Source organism: Ambystoma mexicanum, chromosome 13 (genome assembly GCF_040938575.1).
Source record: "Ambystoma mexicanum isolate Mex_15411 chromosome 13, UKY_AmexF1_1, whole genome shotgun sequence".
NCBI classification, from domain to species: domain Eukaryota; kingdom Metazoa; phylum Chordata; class Amphibia; order Caudata; family Ambystomatidae; genus Ambystoma; species Ambystoma mexicanum.
Window position 1 is genome coordinate 635484127 of NC_090938.1, and position 21425 is coordinate 635505551.

The 21425-nt window shown below is 46.6% G+C and overlaps 1 long non-coding RNA gene across 2 annotated transcripts in view; it reads right to left on the bottom strand.

Annotated features, from left to right (window-relative positions):
- The window catches only part of LOC138520651 (uncharacterized), a 101180-nt gene that overhangs the window by 34041 nt on the left and 45714 nt on the right, over positions 1-21425 (bottom strand). For both annotated transcript variants that reach the window (XR_011282838.1, XR_011282837.1), the window contains one exon: positions 18780-19012. This is a non-coding gene — a long non-coding RNA (uncharacterized lncRNA). The remainder of the gene's footprint in view (positions 1-18779; positions 19013-21425) is intronic.

Sequence of the window (21425 nt, forward strand, 5' to 3'; positions counted from 1 at the left end):
ATCCATTACAGTCCCAAAGAACTGGAGCTTTTGGGGTGGTATCATATGGGACTTCAGGTGATGCCATCCCATATGGGAGTGGCAGGTGATGTTGAGATGATCCAGGACTTGTTCGGGAGAACACGCCCTGATCAGCCAATCGTCCTGGTAAGGGTAGATTCACTGCCACCCCTGCCATCAGCTTGGTGAAAACCCTTTCGGCGGAGGTCAGCCCGAATGGCAGAACTCAAAACTGATAATTAATTATTTTTTTTGCATTGCTAGTTAGTTTATTGAACCATTGTTTTAGTTGATAAATCAACTTTTTCAATATAAAACTTTACAATAACAGAATTATTACATCATCACAAGACAATTCATAAGCAGCTTAATAAGATAAGCAAAAGACAATCAAATATCAGAAAATGCCAAAGTTCCAAGTTATCAACATCATCAAGAAACAATTCATACAAAGCTTAAAAATTAATAAAAGCACAATAAAATAAAAAATAAGAAAATTCATGAGTTCCGGGTTATAAATATTTCAGTTCCACCTATTCAATTATAAAATTATAAAATAAATCTAGCTACAACCATTTAAACAAAGTGGAAGCACCACTTAAGATTTGTAGAGATAAAAATCCTCATAAACTCATTAAAATTACACACTGATTATCCTTATCTAGCAATTCATCAGATCTGATCTAGGCAATTTTAAATACAATTTTTTAACCTTAAAGATCATATAAAAACATAGAACCTTAATCTTAAAATACCATTAAGATTCATTCACATGACCATAGCATTTATAACTGCTCATAGATTCAGTTTTAAAATAAAATGTACTGTCGCAATTGCCAAAAAAACTGATGAAGCATTAAAAACCTTATGCCACAAATGTTCTTTAGTTACCAATGGTCTTTCTTTAAACTGTTTCATATAATGCTGTGTTCTCAAGTCGATCAACCCAACACATTCAGTAATTAAATGAGCAGTAGTCTCAGGCTCGTTATCACTTTTACAGAATCTGCATTCGGTCGACAACACCTTGGCAGTCTAGATTTTGTTGCTAAAAGATTAAAACGAAAATGTAGGAATGTGTCTGCATAGGATCTATCTGGGAAGTGTTGAATATACAGTGGAATCACATTCAGTGTTTTACATAGGAAGGAGCCAGCTTTATACGCATTATATCTTGAGCATCTATTTCCAATCATGATCCAATCATTCCTATATAGGTTTAATTTAGCTTTGTCTGGAAATTGAATTAGTAAGTCTATTTTAGTATAAGCAGCATTTAGAAGTGATTCACACTGAGCTTCCCACTTTGTCAAAGGAGTGTTATCGCTACTTTTTAAAAGATTTTTTAAAACCAGGAACAAGTTTTTAGATAAAGTAGTGGGTAGATGAATTTTCCTATAGAGGACTAACATAGACCAATGCACTGCTACTTCTAAGGATATCAATCCCATTTCGTAGCGGATTAGTGAAATTGGCGTACTTGCAGGAACTGGTAAAATCATTTTCCAGTAAATTCCTTCTAAAATATCCCATTTCACATTTTTATCCATTATTTTAGTCTGGGCTCCGTACGTAATGATAGGAACCGCTTTTAGTAAATAGTATTTTCGAGCAGGCAACAAGGAGAATTTTCCATATTTTCTCTGGAGAGCCTTAGCTTGGATTGCCAGCATTCTCATTCTTAGTACCAATTCCTCCTTATATGATTTCTCAAAGTAATGGGTGTTAACATTAACTCCAAGATATTTATACGAGCTTGTGTGTACCAGAGATTGTTTGGCAAGAACCCAATAAAATCTATTTTTGGATCTTTCATTAACATGATTAAATATTAAAACATCCAACTTTTTTGCATTTATTTCTAGATTGTTTTGTTCAGCAAATGTTGACAAAGCCATTATCTTTCTTTGGAGCCCAATCGGTGTCATGTCAAAAAAACTAATAATGAGAACTGCCAACGGCGAACCTCAGGTACATTCTGCCATTGAGATGGATTGGCACATTAAAATAAGCATCCTGCAGGTCCAATGACACCATCCAATCCTGGAGTTGGAGGGACCTGAACGATCTGAGAAAGTGTGACCATCTTCAACTTGTCCCTCCTGAGGAAGTTGTTCAAGTATCTCAAGTCCAAGATGGGTCTCAGTCCCCTGTTTTTCTTGGGGATCAGGAAATATGGGGAATACCATCCTTTGTTCCTTTCTGCTACAGGTACCGGCTCTATAGCACCTTTCTCTAGCAGGGTCAACATTTCCTGCACAAGGAACAGATCTTGAAACTTCAAAGAATGGCTCCCCGGTGGATGGTTCTGAGGTCTCTGAATGAAGGGGAGGCAGTAACCTTGGGCTATGGTTTCTAACGCCCAAGCATCCGAAGTAATGTCTCGCCATTCTTTCAAATGCTGAGATAGGCTGCCTTCCACTGGGGTGTCATGGTTCAAGACCTCAGAGAGGTTTTGAGTCAGCTAAAGCAGTGTCTGTTGGTAAAGATGCCCCTGCTTGAGCGGCTTTGCACCTCTCCCTCGTCCACCATAAGGAAATATTCTTTTGCCTCTTTGACCAGCCATTCCTCTTGCTCTTCCAACTGAGGAGTAGTAGCGAAAGGATGTACCCCTCCAAGATGGTCCACAGGGGTGAAAAGGCTGAGGCTGCCTAATAGCGGCACCCAAAGATTTGGCTGCCGCCTTCGAGGTCTGCACCATCTCAAGGCTTTCATCAGCCTTGCTGCCAAAAAGGTACGACCCGTCAAAGGGCATGTTAAGGAGTCTAGATTGCACATCTGGTGCAAATCCAGACTTCCATAACCATGTAAATCTGTGAATTATGGTGTATGCCACCATGGCTCTGCTGATGCTGTCAGCAGAATCCAGACCTGATTAAAGAGACTCGCACATGGCTTCCTTGCCACCCTTAACAATGGCTAAGAAACCGCCTCTTTCCTCCCCTTTGGGAATATGCTTAACCACCACAGAAATGCAGTCCCATAGAGTGTATGAAAACTTTGCCAAGGCACATGTGGAGTTGGCTGATTTAAGGGCCCTGCTCCCAGCGTAAAATGCCTTTCTGGACAAGGCATCTACCCTTTTATCATCCCTGTCCGATGGGATGGTTGGATAGGCTGCCTGTTTTGAGGTAGCGGTTGCCGTCTGAACCAACAGACATTCTGGGGTAGGGTGTTTCAATAAGTAGCTGAGGTCACTACTTGATGGACGGTATTTTCTTGGCAAGTTCTTATTAATGGTCGGACTTGACTCCCGTGCTTCCCAATTGGCACTTACTCTCTTCTGAAGAGCAATGTTGAAAGGTAAAATGGGATTCTTTTGAGGACCTTTATTAAGGATGTCTGTAAGGTCATTTGGTTCGAAAGGGAGGGTAGGTCTGCTCCATCCCAGGTAATCGACTACCCTGGTCATCAACTGCCTGTATGTGGCAACTGCATGTTCATCTTACTCAGGTTTTACAAATTCTAATTCTGATGAAGTGTCCACTCCACTGGCTGTTTGCAAATTTTCATAAAGATCTTTGAGTCTGGACTCCTCTGAATTTAAGCTATTTGGTGCCATTCTGCAAACCAAAGGGCCCATCATTATCAGATGGCCCATTGTCTTCACAAATACCAGTCAGAGATATAAAGAAATCTTTTGTTGGTAAAGCAGTGAATGTTTTTTCAGGTAAAGGCATTGATGGCTTCGAAAATTTTGAACCCAATGCCCGAGGAGTCGTTGATGCTTTTGAGGAAGACATTTTTGAATTCGATGGCACCGAAGGCTTCAATGGCGTCGAAGGCGCCACTGATTTTGATGGACCCGCTGGCATCGATGGTGCAAATGGCATAGATGGTGCAGCTGGCGTCGATGGCGCAGCTGGCATCGATGGGATCAACGACCTTGACCTCAACTTGTCTTTCGACTTATGGCTCGAAGAATCCCTCGATAATTTCTCATCGTGTCGAGGCCTCAACAGCCCTCAATGTGGATCTGGACTTTTTCGCGGGCTTGAGGGCGCGCATGATTTCCCTCCAGCTCTTTCCTTATCGGCTTTAGAAGGCGCGGTAGGAGCATGGCTTGTCAAGGGTTTTTAGCTCTCGCATATTTTAAGCATTTCTAGCCTGAATGCTTCCTATTCGGCATGAGTGCAGGCCTTTGTGGGACAGAATATAGCTCTCTCAATAGAGGAGTCGGACAAGGACGTCGAAGTAGGCGACTTATAGTGCCTCTTCTTCGACTTCCTCGACGACAATGAGGAATGGTCGGAGCCACTCCTTGAACTGGAACTTTTTGCCTTCTTTCTTCGAGGAGAGTCACCTCTCACATCATCAGAAGAAGGTTTCTTTGACAGGGTAGTTGATGGAGATTTCTGAGGGAATCTACCTACCGCCAATTTCCCCTTACGCTCCTTCAGAGCTTTTCCGGTCATCAATTGACATTTTGAGCAGGCCGAGATCTTGTGCTCCGCACCGAGACACCACAAGCATGCTCAATGCGGATTGGTCAGCGACATCTTGGCATCACAGTCTTGACACTTTTTAAACCCGGTCTTTTGGTGTAGTCAGTGTCGAAGACAAAAGACATTGGGCCTCATTACGACCCTGGCGGTAAGGGGTTAACGCCAGCGTTAGCTGCGCCGACCCCTTACCGCCAACTACGAGGTCCCTTAGCGCCATGGCGCTTTTAACACCTGCTTTTAGCAGGTGTTAAAATCCATGGCGCTAAGGTACCATGGAGTTAATTACGCCACCGTAATTTACGGTGGCGTAATTAACGCCTTCCCCACTCCCATTATGCCCTATGGGGCAAAAATGGGAATGGGGAAGGGTAAATGGGGATTGGGGACTTACCGCCCCGCCGACCTCGGAATGGGGCGGTAAGTCCGCCAACCACCATGGCGTAAACGTAGTTTACGCCATGGTGGTAAAGTCACGGCCCAGGCGGTAACTTACCGCCTGGGTCGTAATGAGGCCCATTTTCGTATATTTCGCAAGGAAATACTGAAGCACGCTGTAGTTCTCGAAGAGTAAGCTTACTTGGAAAAACAGAACTGAAGCCAACAGGCGCTGTGCATGCTATTTATGCCTTCGATGACATCATCCTCGAGTCGGAGGCCCACGGGGGACATCGAGTCGACTGCATCAATGCACAGAGCCCTCTGCTGAAAATTCTTTCCAAAGCAGGTGAAGTTGGATATTGAATATCAAAGATAAGGAATACGTGGGAGGACACAATCCATTTGAACACTCGCTACAAACATGGAAAGGCTGTTACTAACTTGATCTTAAAGCAAGAATACTAAACACAAGTCATGCATACGGATAAAGAGGAAACACTACATGCAAGATTTCAGAAAACTGACAGGAGTCTAAAGCGCCACAGGATCCAGTTGACTGCCAGAAAAAATAAGCCCTCGAGATGGGCAGAATACTTCACAAAATATGCAAGCAAAGCACCAGCCTTCATCCAGGCATCAGTGCCCGTTAGAACCAAAACAAAGTTACATCCACAAAGTCATTGTCCACAGGAAGGATTAACTCAGCAGAACCACGTTTCAATTTTGCATGGTGTTTTCTAGGTATGAAGCAAATTTTCAAGGAGTGTGCCACCACGTGTGCAAGGAGATCGCCCCAAGTCTGCTCGTGCTCCCATAACACTGTGGGCCTCATTACGACCCTTGTGGTCCCGTAATGAAGGGTGCCGGGACGGGACCGGCACCCTTCATTACGGGATTGCTGATTACGAGGTTCCCTTTGCGGGACTCGGAACAGACGTCTGGTAAAACCAGACGTCCTTTCCGGGTCCCGCGAGGGGAAGAGGGAGGTAATAACGGGCCCTTTATAATGTGCCCGTTATTACCTCCCTCCCCATTCCCATTGAGCCCTATGGGGGCTCAAATGGGTATGGGGAAGGGTTCCTTCAAGGAGGAATTACCTGGTCCTCCAATGTTGGAATGACCCGGTTATTCCTCATTGAAGGAACCCGGTAATGGAGCCCGGTTTGGAGGCAGCCATGGTGCTAATAGCACCATGGCTGCCTCCAAACTCGTAATGAGGCCCTGTGTCTACTACTTAATGCACTTGTGACAAGTTAAGAAAAAGAACAACATTGTGTGACTATGGTAAAACCGTACGAGATAGCATGATACTGTACTTTCCTTACTCACAGCCCTTCCCTGTGCTCTAGGGTGACCAGATTTGCACACAAAAAAACAGGCACAAACATAAAAGAAGGACTACCATGGCAGACCCTCCTTCCCTTATATGCACGTCATTTTTCCAGGACTGAACTGCTATCCTGCAAATAAACCGTGCGGTTTTGATTTTTAATGTAAGCGTCTTAACAAAGGGGCTTTTGCTCTGATTAATATTACATGTTTTCCTATCGGTTTTGTTTCCCAGTCAGTCTGTGTAGCTTAAACTGGTAATGCATATGGTGGGTATTGACAGGTTGGAGGTTCACGCCCAGCCTGGGATGTCAGAGGAACACAATGTTAATGCTAATTATTCTGATGTTTGCTTGGTTTATAATTGTTGCCCACCATCAGCATTCAATCATATCATACAGATAACCTTCCCTTTATCCAAAGACAGGGACTCTCCCTTTTGCAAAAACTGGGACGTGGTTTTTAAATTAAAAACACCCTCGGGACGGGGGGGGCAGACAGCCTAATTAAGCGACTGTCCCGGCAAAACCGAGACGTCTGGTCACCCTACTCCACATGCATAGCACTCTTCCTACTCCAGCGTCCATTGGTTAAACCACCAACGGTGCTGCACCTCCATCAGAAATGCTCCTCCTTCCAATAGGCGCATGGAATCCAAGTTCCACATCTCCCTGCACATGTGCAGGTGTGCACATTCACAACCCACTATTAAACATAACCTTCACCGGCAGGTTCCACGATTGCTTAAAACTACCTTAACAATTGGGTTGCATGCTATCCCGGACGTCACTGTGCATATGATGGTGTCTCCCTGTACACACGCCTCTCCCTTGCCTGGCTGGTTTCTGTCCCCGTTCATGGTTTACCCTTTCAAGGCTCAAGTCGAAAGTACACGAGAGTGGACGGCATCCACCCACTTTTTTCAAAGGACAGTCGCCGCCCCCCTGGATATTTTAGAGGCCATGTGTAAAATGAGAAACAGTCAATGGGCCTCATTACGAGTCCGGCGGTAGCCGTGCCGGAAAAACCGGCAGACTGCCGCCGGACCTGGAATGAATTTCCACCTGCGGACTTGCCGGATTTACCGGGCATTACAGCCCCGGTGATCCGGTAATTCCGGAGGCAGAATAACGTTACTCCCCATTCCCATGGAGTCCCATAGAACTCCATGGGGATGGGGGACCATGGCAACACCGGCACCCTAATTAACGGTGCCAGTGTTTCCATTTCCGTCTGCAGGCGGGTGGCGTTACTCCCGCCAGGTCAGACCTGGCAGGAGTGACACCACCCGCCTGCAGAACTCTTAAACTGCCAGTCCGGAAACAACAGTGGCGGCGGGTTTACTGCCACTGTTGTTTCCGGACTGGCAGGGTCATAATGAGCTATTAGCACCATGGCTGCCTCCAAAGTTGTGTCCGGGTAGTCGGAATGGGGACTTACCGGGACATTCCAACCTTGGAGGACCCGGTAAATCCCCATTCTGAAAACCATTCCCCATTCTCATTCGAGCCCGCATAGGGCTTAATGGGAATGGGGAAGGAGCTATTAACGGGCCGCAAATGGCTGGCACGTTATTAGCTCCCTGGTCCCTTAGCAGCTCCCGCTAAGGGCGGCTGGTAAAACCAGCCGGCCTTAGTGGGACCCGCTAAGGGACCTTGGAATGCAGTGGTAGGGGGTTAACGGCACCGGAATCCTTACCGGTGCCATTAACCCCTTACCGCCGCACTCATAATGAGGCCCAATGGGCCTCATTACGAGTATGGAGGTAGCCATGGTGCTATTAGCGCCATGGCTGCCTCCATACCGGGCTCCAATACCGGGTTCCTGCAATGAGGACATACCGGGTCATTCCGACATTGGAGGACCCGGTCATTCCTCCTTGCAGGAACCCATCCCCATTCGAGCCCCCATAGGGCTCAATGGGAATGGGGAGGGAGGTAATAACGGGCACATTACAAATGGCCTGTTATTTGCTCCCTCATCCCCTCGCGGGGCCCAGAAAGGACGTCTGTTCTGTGTCCCGCAAAGGGAACCTCGTAATAGGCGCTTCCGTAATGAAGTGGGCCGGTCCCGTACCGGCACCCTTCATTACGGGAGTGCCACCCTTGTAATGAGGCCCAATGTCTTTTTATCCACTTCTGAATTCACGCAGTCCTTGGGACTGCAGTCGCCAGGTTTGCAGACTAAGTACCGGCACTTCACCCCCACAGCAGAAAAGTTGTTGAAAAATAGCAAACAACTAAAGGTAAAATGTCACATTTCTTGACTGCATGTTCCAAGGAAAACATGGTTATTGAATCTTGAAGTTTAAAACATGCACACATTTTAGCGTTTTCAAAAAACCATTAGAAGAAAATATCCTCTCTTGGTTTTTTGTGTGTGTTGATTTTATGAACGGCAAATGCCATTGGTCCTGTGCAATGTGTATGGGTTTGCAAAGCCAATTGAAGAAAATGTGCATATTTCACCATGATATGCTAATTTCTGGTGACGTCCCATCCCATTGCTTATGTTAATGAGTCCCCCCACTTTTATTTAATGATTTAACCCTGGCTACAATCTCCCTCCTCATTGTCCATTGATCAAAATGAGAGTATAAGGCGCCTCCTCCACGCGGGGCTGCCCCGACTATTGCATTTCGTAAATCTATGACCTTAATAAATACAAACACCCATACATAAGAAGATACAACTGAGAAGGAGCTGGAATGTAGAGTTGACATGTCGAGGCTGTGCCCACCCAATCTTAGTAATCTGATCATGTAAACTTCGATCCCTCCCCACCCCCGCCCATAACTGGGAACGTATTGCCGTTTCCCAGTGGAAGCTGAAATAAGGGTTTCCGGCCCAGCTGCATGGTGGGTAGGATGAGCTGCCACCAGAGGATATCTGCCTTCAAGGAGTCCTGCTTGAGCTGTGCCCTGTGCAGAGGGTGGCTCCTACTGCCTGCCGGCTCTAGGAAGCCATAATAAATCCCTGGGTGCCCAGAAGAGAATAGGGTCCTGCCAGGTTCCGGTATAGACACGGGAACATGGGACCAAGCCCACTCATCAATCCCCCATACCAGAAATAATTGAGTCTTGGGATTGGTTAGAATGCAAGGACTCACTAACCACTCAGGAGAGAGGGACTGCAAAACCCGTAGGAGAACCGATGAAAGGCATTGGCCCTGAGCTGTGAACGGATTGAGCCTATACTGGATTGCATCAACGGGGCATTTACAGAGTCCTTGCACCTAAACTGCAGATGGATTGCCTCACCAGAGCAAGCACAGATTACTTGCATCTAAATTACAGATGGATTCACTCACCATAGCAAGCACAGATTCCTTGCATCTAAACTACAGATGGATTCCTTCACCAGAGCATTCACAGATCCCTTGCATCTAAACTACAAATGGATTCCCTCACCAGAGCAAACACAGATTCCTTGCACCTAAACTGCAGATGGATTGCCTCACCAGAGCAAGCACAGATTCCTTGCATCTAAATTACAGATGGATTCCCTCACTGGAGCAAGTACAGATTCCTTGCATCTAAACTACAGATGGATTCCCTCACCAGAACAAGCACTGATTCCTTGCATTTAACCTACAGATGGATTCCCTCACCAGAGCAAGCAGAGATTCATTGCATCTAAACTGCAGACGGATTCCCTCACCAGAGCAAGCACAGATTCCTTGCATATAAACTACAGATGGATTCCCTCACCAGGGCAAGCACAGACTCTTTGCATCTAAACTACAAATGAATTATGTCACCAGAGCAAGCACAGATTCCTTGCAGCTAAACTACAGATGGATTGCCTCACTGGAGCCAGCACAGATTCCTTGCATCTAAACTACAGATGGATTCCTTCACCAGAGCATTCAGATTCCTTGCATCTAAACTACAAATGGATTCCTTCACTGGAGACAGCACAGATTCCTTGCATTTAAATTACAGATAGATTCTTTCACCAGAGAAATCACAGATTCCTTGCATCTAAGCTACAGATGGATTGCCTCTCCAGAGCAAGCAGAGTTACCTTGCATCCAGGCAGCAGATGAGAGCATAATGTCATTTTCCCCATGCTGAGGGACGTATGGAGATTTTCTGGTCCAATATAGCCCAGTTCATTTCTGCTTCAGACTAAAATTGGGGGGTACTTGCTCAGTCCTGGCAGCAATATTGTTGCAAACAGGTTTTGTTTGCTGTTAATAGACACGGGCCTGCAGACTGCACCAGTACGGGCGACAGACTTACAATGGCAGGAGGAGCCTGAACCCCTTTGAAAGTTCCCTTTTGTGCGGGCCTCTAGCCCACTTTGGTACCCAGGCGCTGGCATCTCAGGCTTATCCGCGTTCCTTTAAGAGTTAACACTCTCGCAGCTTTTTCTTCAATTAATGCCAACGGCTTGACTTTCAAGCAAACCACAGTGACATTTGAGAGATAGACGAAGAGGAAAAGGTCGCTTCCTGTTCGATGCCAGCAGCGTGGCAGTGCCCGTGAGCCCCTGGGGCAGCTGCGCCAAGCGTCTCACTCAACTCCTCCCCGCTTCCGTGTCCTTTCCTGCCTCCTCTCCTGGGCATCCGAGATTGTCGCAAACTCAGAGATCAGAGAGTGCATTCCATAACAAACATCACTCTGGAACATGGCATTCTGAAAGGTGGGCGCATCCCACTGGCACTTGGAGACAGCGCATGTGCCAGCTTCCAGGGGACTGAATGGTGTGCCAGGCCCGGACACTCCATCTGGGGACCTGAGTAATTGGCTTCGCTCCAGAAATGCAGCATCCCCTGCGCAAGCTCTATTGAGACCCACTGCACAATGCTCTGTCAATGCATTTCAGTTTAGCTTTGATGCACCGTCGGCCATTTTAGAACTGGAAGCGGCCTATTATTTTGGTAGTACACATCTATACGCTCTCCCTGCACTTTAGGCGTACGGTAGACGAATGATTGTGTTTCCATATTCCCAAAAATTTATTAGTGAAAAAAGCACATGCTATTTACAGTACCTCCCTAAGTTTCATTGAGGGGATAAATACCCATCAAACACGGGCCAATCTGTTTTTTGATTGGTGTTGCTTTTCATTTTATTGCCACAAACTGTAAAACCACAAAAAAGTTGTCGTACGATCTTTGGTGGAACTCCATTTGGTCGTTTCATAGAATTGAAAAAATGCAAGCTCAGTCCTGTACGAATTTACCTACATTTAACAACAAATGGAATATTTTTACCACATATTTAAGGTAGTGTTTTACTTCATTTCTGATTATGCTGTTCCCTTCTACCCCTCCCTCCCTTTTGTGTCCTTTAGTTTGTCTTGTGTGTTCCCCGCCCCCGCCCACCCATCCCCTCCCCCCGTGAGTCTCAACTCATATTTCTAATATCTTCAATTTGGATAGCTTTAAATTGGAATATTATTGTGTGTTTCAAAGTTAAACTTGCTATCAAGTATTATTCTCAATTACTACAATATTTTATATGACATTTTCTATACGATCAATTTATTAATGCTTAAAAGTGTTACCATGCCTGAAGGCTGAGTGTCTTGACCTCTGGATGGAGAACCTGACTCTCCTCTCGCGAGAGAAGGTCCTCTCTTTGTGGAGGACGTATTGGAGGGCAGATGGACATGACCAGAAGGTCTGGGTGCCACGTCCTGCTGGTCCAATCCAGGGAAATTAGGACATTATTAATACTTATCGCACCATGTACTGAGCTACTGTTCCAAGTCAGCTGAAGCTCATATTGTTATGCCACCTTCACCTCGACAATGACATGGAATAAATACTGCGCTACAATTTGAACACACTCTTGAAACAAAATACGCACGTTAGCAATCGGGCGCATTTGCTTCCTTACTGCACCCCTGATCATTTTCCCAGGCAGCGCATAAGCGCTGCTAAACTGTGTTAGTGGCAGGCCATTGACCCTACACCTGCATCATTTTACGTTAATATGCTTCTATACTGTGCCATATTACTACCGTAGTGGTATAAAAGCACCCAGGTTTATACATGGAGCGGCGTACTGTGCACCCACGGTGGAATCAAGACCTTAGTCTTCGGGAAGAAAGAAAATGACCAAGGGGAAGATAATGGGATGGGAAAGCAGGAAGGGAGGGAGTGTTGCAGGGTTAGAAGACTGATTTGTGATAGTATGGGTGTGTGTCAGTCCTGTTAGGTGGGCCATGGGTTTGCCAAAGAGAGGGAGCGTATATGTCCCAAAGTGTTGTGATACTTGGGTTGTGTTTCCAAGGTAAATTTGGAGAATTGTTTCTTAGCACACAATGTAATGTTGGATGTATGAGCGGCTCAAGAGTGTGTTTGAACAATCCTGGAAGTTTGGTGCATTATGAGCCTGGGAGTCCCTATATGTTGCACCACAGGTCAGATTCCAGGACATTAATTCTGTGACTTGAGCCTCAGCCCAGAGTTGCATAGTCAAGGATAGACTGTGCATAAACGTACAGATTGTTGGTAATGGAAGTAAAGGGAAAAGAGTAGTCGAATGAAAAAGGCATGTCCCCCTGATGTCAAAAAGGTCATTATTAGGGCTTTGTTCCATGTTATGTCATGCTAGACTTTATTTTAGTTCACAGTGAGACATATACTTCAAAACTGCATGCCCAAGTACAACTGTGCAAGCTAGCGAAGACCCAAAAGGAGCCATTGTTTGCCCATGTGTTTTGCACCACAATCAGTCCAAAATAAGCGAGCGGGTTCATAGTGTGTGTGTTACAAGCAACTGCCTTAGCATAAGCAACATAACTAATCCTAGCAAAGAATGGGCTATCCATAGGCTGCCAGCTGACATTCTACTCTGCCCAGAATTCTATGGCCCAATAGACGTATACATCAGTCAGCTAACAGGGGGTCCTAATGTGTATCCCCAATGCAAGCCTGCTGTTGTTCCATCAATGGAACCCCACACATTCTGCTAATGCACCCCATTCCTGACCCTGATATTTCAGTACGCTTGCGCTAGAAAATCTCTATCGCGTACCACAAACCACCTTCGACCACTTCAGAGTTTGCTGTGAATAACCGCAAAAAAGGAATATAGAGAACACAAGTTTAGCTTATGATTCTACGCGCATACAAATCCAGGATGGCATGCCACAATGCAGGGTTGGGCAATTCTCGCTGCAGAAAAATTGCATCTTGACCTTCAGCTGCCCATGAGATGGCACTACAACAACAAACATGTCCATATATATTTATATATTTTTGGAACCATTGTACGCCCCTTCAAAAGTCTACCGTCAAGCCCATTCATAAGATCACTGCAGTGAGAGTCACGAATCCTTGGAAGACAGGATCATGCGAATCCAAACCAGCATTAACCTAGTGTTAATTAACCGCTGGTTTGCATTAGACTACCTGCGATTTGGATCCCTGTCCATCACGCCTTCTGAAGTCCAGCATGGGAAGAGTGGTGCCCCGGGAAGCGGTGCTCACTAGTAGATGACTTTTGCAAGTACGTCATTTCAACAAAATGCCAGGGGTAGCGGAAGTGACATTACACGACCAGTGGCCTCCAATGACATCACAGGAATTCATGTCATTGGAACCTGCCCCCATGTGACATCACAGAAAGGGATGGCACAGTAACTTCAGATGCGTCTAACACCCGTGTTTCCAAGCACTCTCATTTCAGCCAGATATAAGGACCAAGGCATAGAGGGAGGCGAAATTTGTCCATGATCAGACATTTGGGAATGTCATTTTCCAGATTCAGCTGGGAACCTATATGTAAAACATATATAAGGCAGTACTTTTAACAAGATAGCCAAAATCTCTAACGCAGGCTACAGCTAGTGTATGAAACATCTATAGATCAATGGACACAGAAGTACTCGTTATCTGTGGTATTGATGCGTTAAACAAGGCAAAAAAACACTGACCTGGGGAGGCGTGCGCTGTCTGTTTACCTAGGAGCAAAATGCTGCCTGAGCAAGGCCTGAAAATTAAATCATTGACCAGGATTTAGAATCAACAAAATTCCCTAGTGATAAATGTATCTATGAACCAGCTACCACTATGCTAGAAGAAACCCATTGTGCGGGTGTAAGCTGAGGCCATCTGTCTCCGTGCGCATTTATGTCCCCACAACCCAGACCCGAACATAATAACTTAATGTCCTAGGCTTTGATGCATGACTCTTCTTCAATCTGTTTTTAACGGGGTGAGGTGTGGGCAGTGGGAGGGCTGCACTTCCATCAAGAATGGGTATCCATGCATCTATGCTTTTCAGAGCTCTATGTGTGAAATGCATTGTTCAATGACCCCCCACCCCAGGACTGGCCAGTGAATGAAGCTTCCACAAAGCCCTTTCCAAGAACGAATTTGAGTGGGGAGGGGTGGGTCACTCCATGGCTTTCTCACTTCTGAGACTCCATGTCCAACGCTTATTTTCTTAAACAGTGTTGTACCTGAGCCGGGTCCTTGTCAAGTTGCGGCCCCTCTCAACCATTCATATCAAACTTGAATGTGTTCAAGGTGAGCAGAGCCCAATCAGTGGCCTAATACACAATTTGGGGGGCACCCTGAGAGCCATTCTAAGGTGGCACCCCCAAGTTCCTTAACAAAGCACAGGGTACGCCACACCCTGGTCAGCCCAGACAATCACAGGTGCGCAATGTCCATGATGATTATGCTGCTGCAGGGGCATGCACTACTCAAAGTGAAAGAAGTAAACATGTTGTTTAATCAAAGCTTTAATGTTTCACCTAGCGTTAAATGAAACAGGTGGTGCCTGGTCCCCAAATATACCAGCCGCCAGTAACGGCTGGTGAGTTGTTTTATTGGAGGGTGTAAAAATTTGCCACAAATATGCGATTGCGACCGAGCATAGCGAGGCGGCCTGAACTAACAAGAACAGGTTTGGGGAAGTCAGGGGGATTCTTCCCCTTCCTATGAGAAAATGTTTTTAATAATGGGTTAAAATGGTGTAGAAGGCAAGACAGTTTGCGACCGGTTTTGTAGAGTGCAGGGTAACTATTGGAACATAAGTACAATAGATGCAAGTCACCAAAAGTGCAAAGGTGCATTTCCCAATGCATTGTCATGCCGGTCCCTTCAATATATGCCAGTATGAAAAACATTTTCCTGCTGGCTGTGCCCCTACATTTCCATGCTGGCTCCGCCACCATATGCTAGTATTCCCATATAAGAACATATTCATGTTCGCGTTGAAATTCTTTTTATAGTATCATTACAGGCACTAGGCAGAAAGCTGGCTGTCAATATATGCCAGTACTCCTATGTAAGAAAATGCTCCCATTGGTTTGGCCATTAAAAGTGACATGTCACTATAAGAAAACATGTCCAAACTGGTTCCAATGTAAGCCAGTCTAGACGCATAAGAATACATCATCCTTGCTTCATCATAGATGCTCAGTTAATAAAATGTCATGCTACAGTAAGAAATATACAGGACGCTACACCAAAATGTGAGTCTAGCGAGGTAATAGTACTCATCATGCTTGCTTTATCAAAGAAGACAAGTAATACATGTCATGTCACAGTAAGCAATGGCTAGACTGGCTGTATCAAAATGCCAATCCAGACAGGTAATAACACACATGAACTTGGTTTTGCCTGAAAATACCAGTAAAACATGCAAAGTCAATAAAGGATGTGTAAAAAATTCTCCAGTGATGCTCATTCTCCCAGGACCTTACACAGACACACACATACACGCAGGAATCCCCTTTCACCTACCCATACATCTCCTCTTACATTAATTCACACTGCATTCACCACACAGGCATGCACCCGCCCACCCAGAACATTCACACACACAATCACATTCATACCCATTCGCCCACCAGCCACTCACCCATATACCTTCTCTCACATACGCTTACAATGGCATCCTCCCACCCAGAACATTTACACACACACTTACACTCACATTCATATTCACTCACCCACCATTCACTCACCCATAAACCTCTCACGTCCACTTGCACTGCATTCTCCACGCCAGAATGCACCCACCCACCCAGAGCACACTATCACATTCCTACTCATTCAACCACCACTCACTGACTCATACTCCTTCTCTCACGTCCACTCACACTGATTCTCCACACAGACACGTACCTATCCAGAACATTGAAACACACTATCACATTCCTAGTCAGTGACCCACTAGTAACTCACTCATACACCTTCTCTTACACCCACTCTCACTGCATTATCTACAGAGGCACACACACACATACACACACCCAGAACATTCAAACACACACACTACATTTCATCTCATTCACCCACCACTCACTGACCCATAGCACATACATACATATCACATGCACTTCACACATGCAAAATACACATCACATTTAAAAAAAGCCTTCTTACTTGTTTTGCCAGCTTTTGTCCGTCACTCCAGGCCACCGTTGGCTCCTCCATGCTGCTCACAAACAGGAACCAGGAAGCTGGGAGAGCTTACTGGTTCTTGTATATGAGCTGCGGGGAAGCCGGGGGAGAAAGGGTTGGAGCTAAACATGGCATGTGACACGTGCCATGTGTCACAGTCAGCTCCAACCCTTACTGAGCGCATCCTTTTCGCGTTGCAAGCCCCGGCCCTGGTGTGGGGGCACCCATGCACCGCAGGTGCTGACGGCGCCCCCACTAATGCAGGTACTTCAGTTTAAAAAAAAACATTGTTGCTTTTTTTTTACAGGGGTATCAAGGGAGATTACTGGGGTAGCAACGGAGAAAGCAGGAGTTGCAACAGAGAAAACAGGGCTTGCAACGTAGAAAACGGGGTACGCCACTGCAACCCGTGGCGACCCCCAAATGACATTGCTGGTGTTTTGACAGCAGTTTTCCTAGCCTGTTATAAAAGGGGAATGGTTCAGCCCCTCCTTAAAAAGTCTGGCCTTGATGTCGATGTCGTCACCCAGTACTGCCCTATCTTTTTTGTTCCCCGTGAAAGGGAGAAACATTTCAAGAAGATATTTTTTCCCCGAGCTGAAAAATTGCTGGGAGATGGGTGACTTCTTCAGTGTCCCCCAGTCTGGCTTAAGAGCCAATCACAGCACAGAACCCGCCCTCTTACGCGGCAGATCATTTTCTATCGACCATGGACAGGGGATGTATTTTGGTCCATGTAATGTTGGAGCTTTAACCGGCCTTAGACACCATTGACCATGGCAGGTTTCTGGCACATCTGCAGCAATTGGTGTGGATTGGGAAATGTGACATGGTTAGGGCCAGGACGGGGGATCCAGGACACTGTAAGGGCCAGAGAAGGCCACCCTCTGGTTGATGTCGACCCAGAAACGGCAGATACATTTGTGGATCCCAAAGGGTTTTTTCGCTCTTGCTTTGCTCTGCATGCGATGTGAATAAAGTCCCCAACAAGGCGTACAAATGCTGTTGTGTTCACAGATTCATGGGCGTGTGTGCTGCCAGGGTGCAAACGCAGCCCACAACTCGCTGTCACAAAATCTTCATCAGCATATGTTTACAGCCTGAGAACCGCTGGTTACATTGAGCTGGGACATTACCACTGCAGGTCCAGCCACAAAAGTAGAGTGAAGGCACAGAATTCTAACAACACTGCTTGGTCACATCCCTTCTGCACGAGACCACAAACATCCCCAGACAGCTTTCAGCCTCAATGGGGGTCATCAGTGAGGTGTAGCATGAATATTTAGGCCCAGCAGGTTTAGGACCCACGCCTGGACATACCTGTCCTACTCTGGTTCACTACAGCAAAACAAAAGATGTGATGACGGAAAGGCTTACCTTAATCTTAACCTCTGGCATTGCTCTGGGTTACCCTACTGACCGTCATTCTTTGCCTGCCAAGCCATTACAGAAAGGGAAAGACCATATGTAAATCAGGCTTCGTCCCACCTCAAAAGGGGCAGGCCAGCCCAAACTGCTTGGTCACATCCCTTCTACACGAGACCACGAGCATCCCCTGACATGTTACAGCCTCACTGGGCATCATTAGTGAGGAGTAGCTTAGGTCTCTAGGCATAGCAGGCTCTGGACCCATGTGTGGGCATAGCGGTCCCTACCAGGGTGACTTAGACACATCAGCCATCCCCTGTCCGTGCCCATTCCTCCTCTTCCCCGAATCTGGGCAGGAGCCCCCCTTCACCAGATCCAACTGCTCATACAGCCTGGGACCCAGGAAGGGCGCGACAACCGACCGAGCAGCACCTGAGCTGCAGGGTCAGCACGACTGTGGTAAAGCGGAGGAAGAGAAGGGAAATCAGAGCCAAAAGAAGTCTCTTTTAGTGGAACAGCAAAGCAGGGAGAGTTAAAGAAGAAAGTCATAAAGGGAGGATCTACAGTATCATGAAAGACACTAGGATGAGCCAATGAGAGATAATGCTGTCCCGTGTGAGGTGCTCTTTTCTAATACTGGATTTTGTGTGTTTTTGTTTTGATAAGGGGCCGGAAGACCGGTGGTACTGAGGAGGAAGGTGTATATGAATGGGCCTATTAATGAGTTCAAGGCTGTGAAACTGAAGCAAAAACGCATCCCTTGTGCGTAATAAGAAGGTTCCTGGTGGTCGAGTGTGCGGCCAAGTTGATGCGTTATTTTGTTTGAAGTTGAAGTTCCGTGCAACAATCGCACACAGCCAGCTGAGGCGAATCAATTCTCCTTACCAGCCTCCTGGGTCATCTGCGGCCGTGTCCGTGACGCCGCTCCTAGCCCCCACCTTCACGGGGGAGGAGTCGCGGTGAAGCACATCCCTGAGCTCCAGCGTTGAGGAAGAGAGCCCAACCGGCATGGCCTATGCAGTACGAGGAGGCCGCCTGGACGAGCACAGCTGATTCGGATTGATGCGTGTATGTCAGAGGGGCCAGAGCTGTTACGAGATGTGCTGAGGCGAGCAGAGCTGAAACAACGAGGAAATGAAAGAAGGTGAGCGATGCTAAAATCATTCAGAAGCACGCTGAAGATAAACGTATCCTGGGGAATGTTTAGTTTCCATTGAGACACAGAAACAGAGTGGTGTGTTTCAGCAAGTGGGGAATAACATTGGACATAAACAGATACACAGACCCCAAGCAGTATGAATGTGATCAAAGACTTTGGGAAAAGTGTTATACCTGAACTGTATTATTAATAAGGAGATAAAATGGAGCGAGTGGAAATCTTAAGCCCAAGTCCTAATCTCTCCTGAAGATCAACCCAGAACTTTCCTAAGATTTCCCTCCGCTTGTCAGTACGCTACCACATACCTTTTAAGAGTGCAACTCTGGTGAAGAAAGAGAACCAAACAAACAGACCCAAAGAGCCCCTCAGAAACCTCCTTTTTTCTTTAACTGTTATTTATGTTTGTACTGATGAAGATACTTATTTGACTATAATAAATGCAATTCTGAGTTTACAAGTCTAAAGTGTGGTCTATCCCTAACTGCATTTGGTAACAACGACGCATGCTCCCTCCTCTGCCAGCGTCTCCTCGAGGTGAGCTGCACCGGTGACCGTGTGCCATAACTGCACAACTGGGCCTGCACAGCCAGCCCTGATGCCGCTTTATGTGTCCCAACAGCAGCTGCACCTCGCCAAGCCCCGCACAAAGCCACGCACTCCCTAAGATGGCCGCAACCCGAATCCTCGCATTTTTTTTATTCAGGTTGCCTAGCAACCATCACGGACTGCATTTGCCCAACCACAGGAGACCAGAGGCGGAAGCCGGCCTACCAGTCTAAGGCCTACTGTTGAAGGCCATCTCCGGTCCGTGCCCATTCCTCCTCTTCCCCCCATTTGGGCAGGAGCCCGCCTTCACCAGATCCAACTGCTGATACAGCCTGGGACCCAGGAACGGCACAACGACCGACCACGCAGCACCTGAGCTGCAGGGTCAGCACGACACATGCTCCCTCCTCTGCCAGCATCTCCTCGAGGTGAGCTGCACCAGTGATCATGTGCCATAACTGCACAACTGGGCTTGCACAGCCAGCCCTGATGCTGCTTTGGGTGTCCCAACAGCAGCTGCACCTTGCCAAGCACCGCACGAAGCGACCCGCTCCCTAAAATGGCCGCCTCCCGAGTCCTCGCATTTTTGTTTATTCGGGTTGCCTAGCAACCATCACGGACTGCATTTGCCCAACCACAGGAGACCGGAGGCGGAACCCGGCCTACCAGTCTAAGGACTACTGTTGAAGGCCATCCCCTGTCCGTGCCTGTCGGTGCCGGGAGAAACAAAAGAAACAATCCTTTCCACTGGGGTAAGACGCCCTCTAACTCTTGCCGTTCAGCTCAGTCCCTGGCCGCTAAGTCTGATATATCATATCGCCACTCCTGACTCATACCACCAGTAAATTGTAAAGACACCTACTGCCTGCATGCTCATGTCATCTTGGTGCCCAATTGAATTGCTTAACACTGCCTTTTATGCATTGCCCCTGCACACAACTAAACCACCTAACTTCACAGGCCTTGTCCTGACTCACACCGAAGTGCACTTCAACGCACAGCCGATATGAACCATCTTGAAGCAGGTATATTGGAAAATGCTAAAGGCCCTGCCTTCAACTGCCCAGTAACTGACTCATTTCAAATAACAGCACAAAGCTAGCTCATGCCATATTTGTATTGACTGGACCATCCCAACTCCAGCATTACTCTGGGATAGCGTCAACCTAGACTAGTCCTGATTGTGCTGCCCAGAGCAAAAGGAATTAGCCTAACCTAGCAACTGCATTATTTGTACCTGTGCTGCCCCTTTGCAAACTGAATTAGCCTAACCTAGCAACTTGTTTGCCCTTGTTCGCCGGCGTGAGCCGCAAGCCGCCCTGTACTATTACTAAGGTGAGCACCTCCATTATTATCAGTTGAACCTTCCCGCTCACTATGACTGTACCCGCACCCCTCCGCAAAGCGATTACGCATACACCTTTACCCACTCCTAATGACGTACATGGCCCACGCTCAGCCTGCCATCTCTGCGCGACCTCTCCCAGACATTGGCGAATACCGCCCGCTGAACTTGATATTCCCTACATCAATGATTCCAGCAACATTTGTTTAACCTGATTTTTGTAGTTCCGTTACCAATTGCTTCTGTGTACTGTACTCGAATGACCTACTGTTCTGTTTCACACCATATTGAAACGTACCTGCTGGGTGTTATATTAGCTGTGTTCTACTGCTCTGTTCTACTGCTTGTACTATAGTGTTACGCACTCGTGCCATAATTGCTGCCCTTCCAAACCTACCACATGCCATAGTTATCGTTCCTGCTAGCACCATATCGTAACCTACCTTGTGTCCCATACTATCTACGTGCCTTATCTTGCACT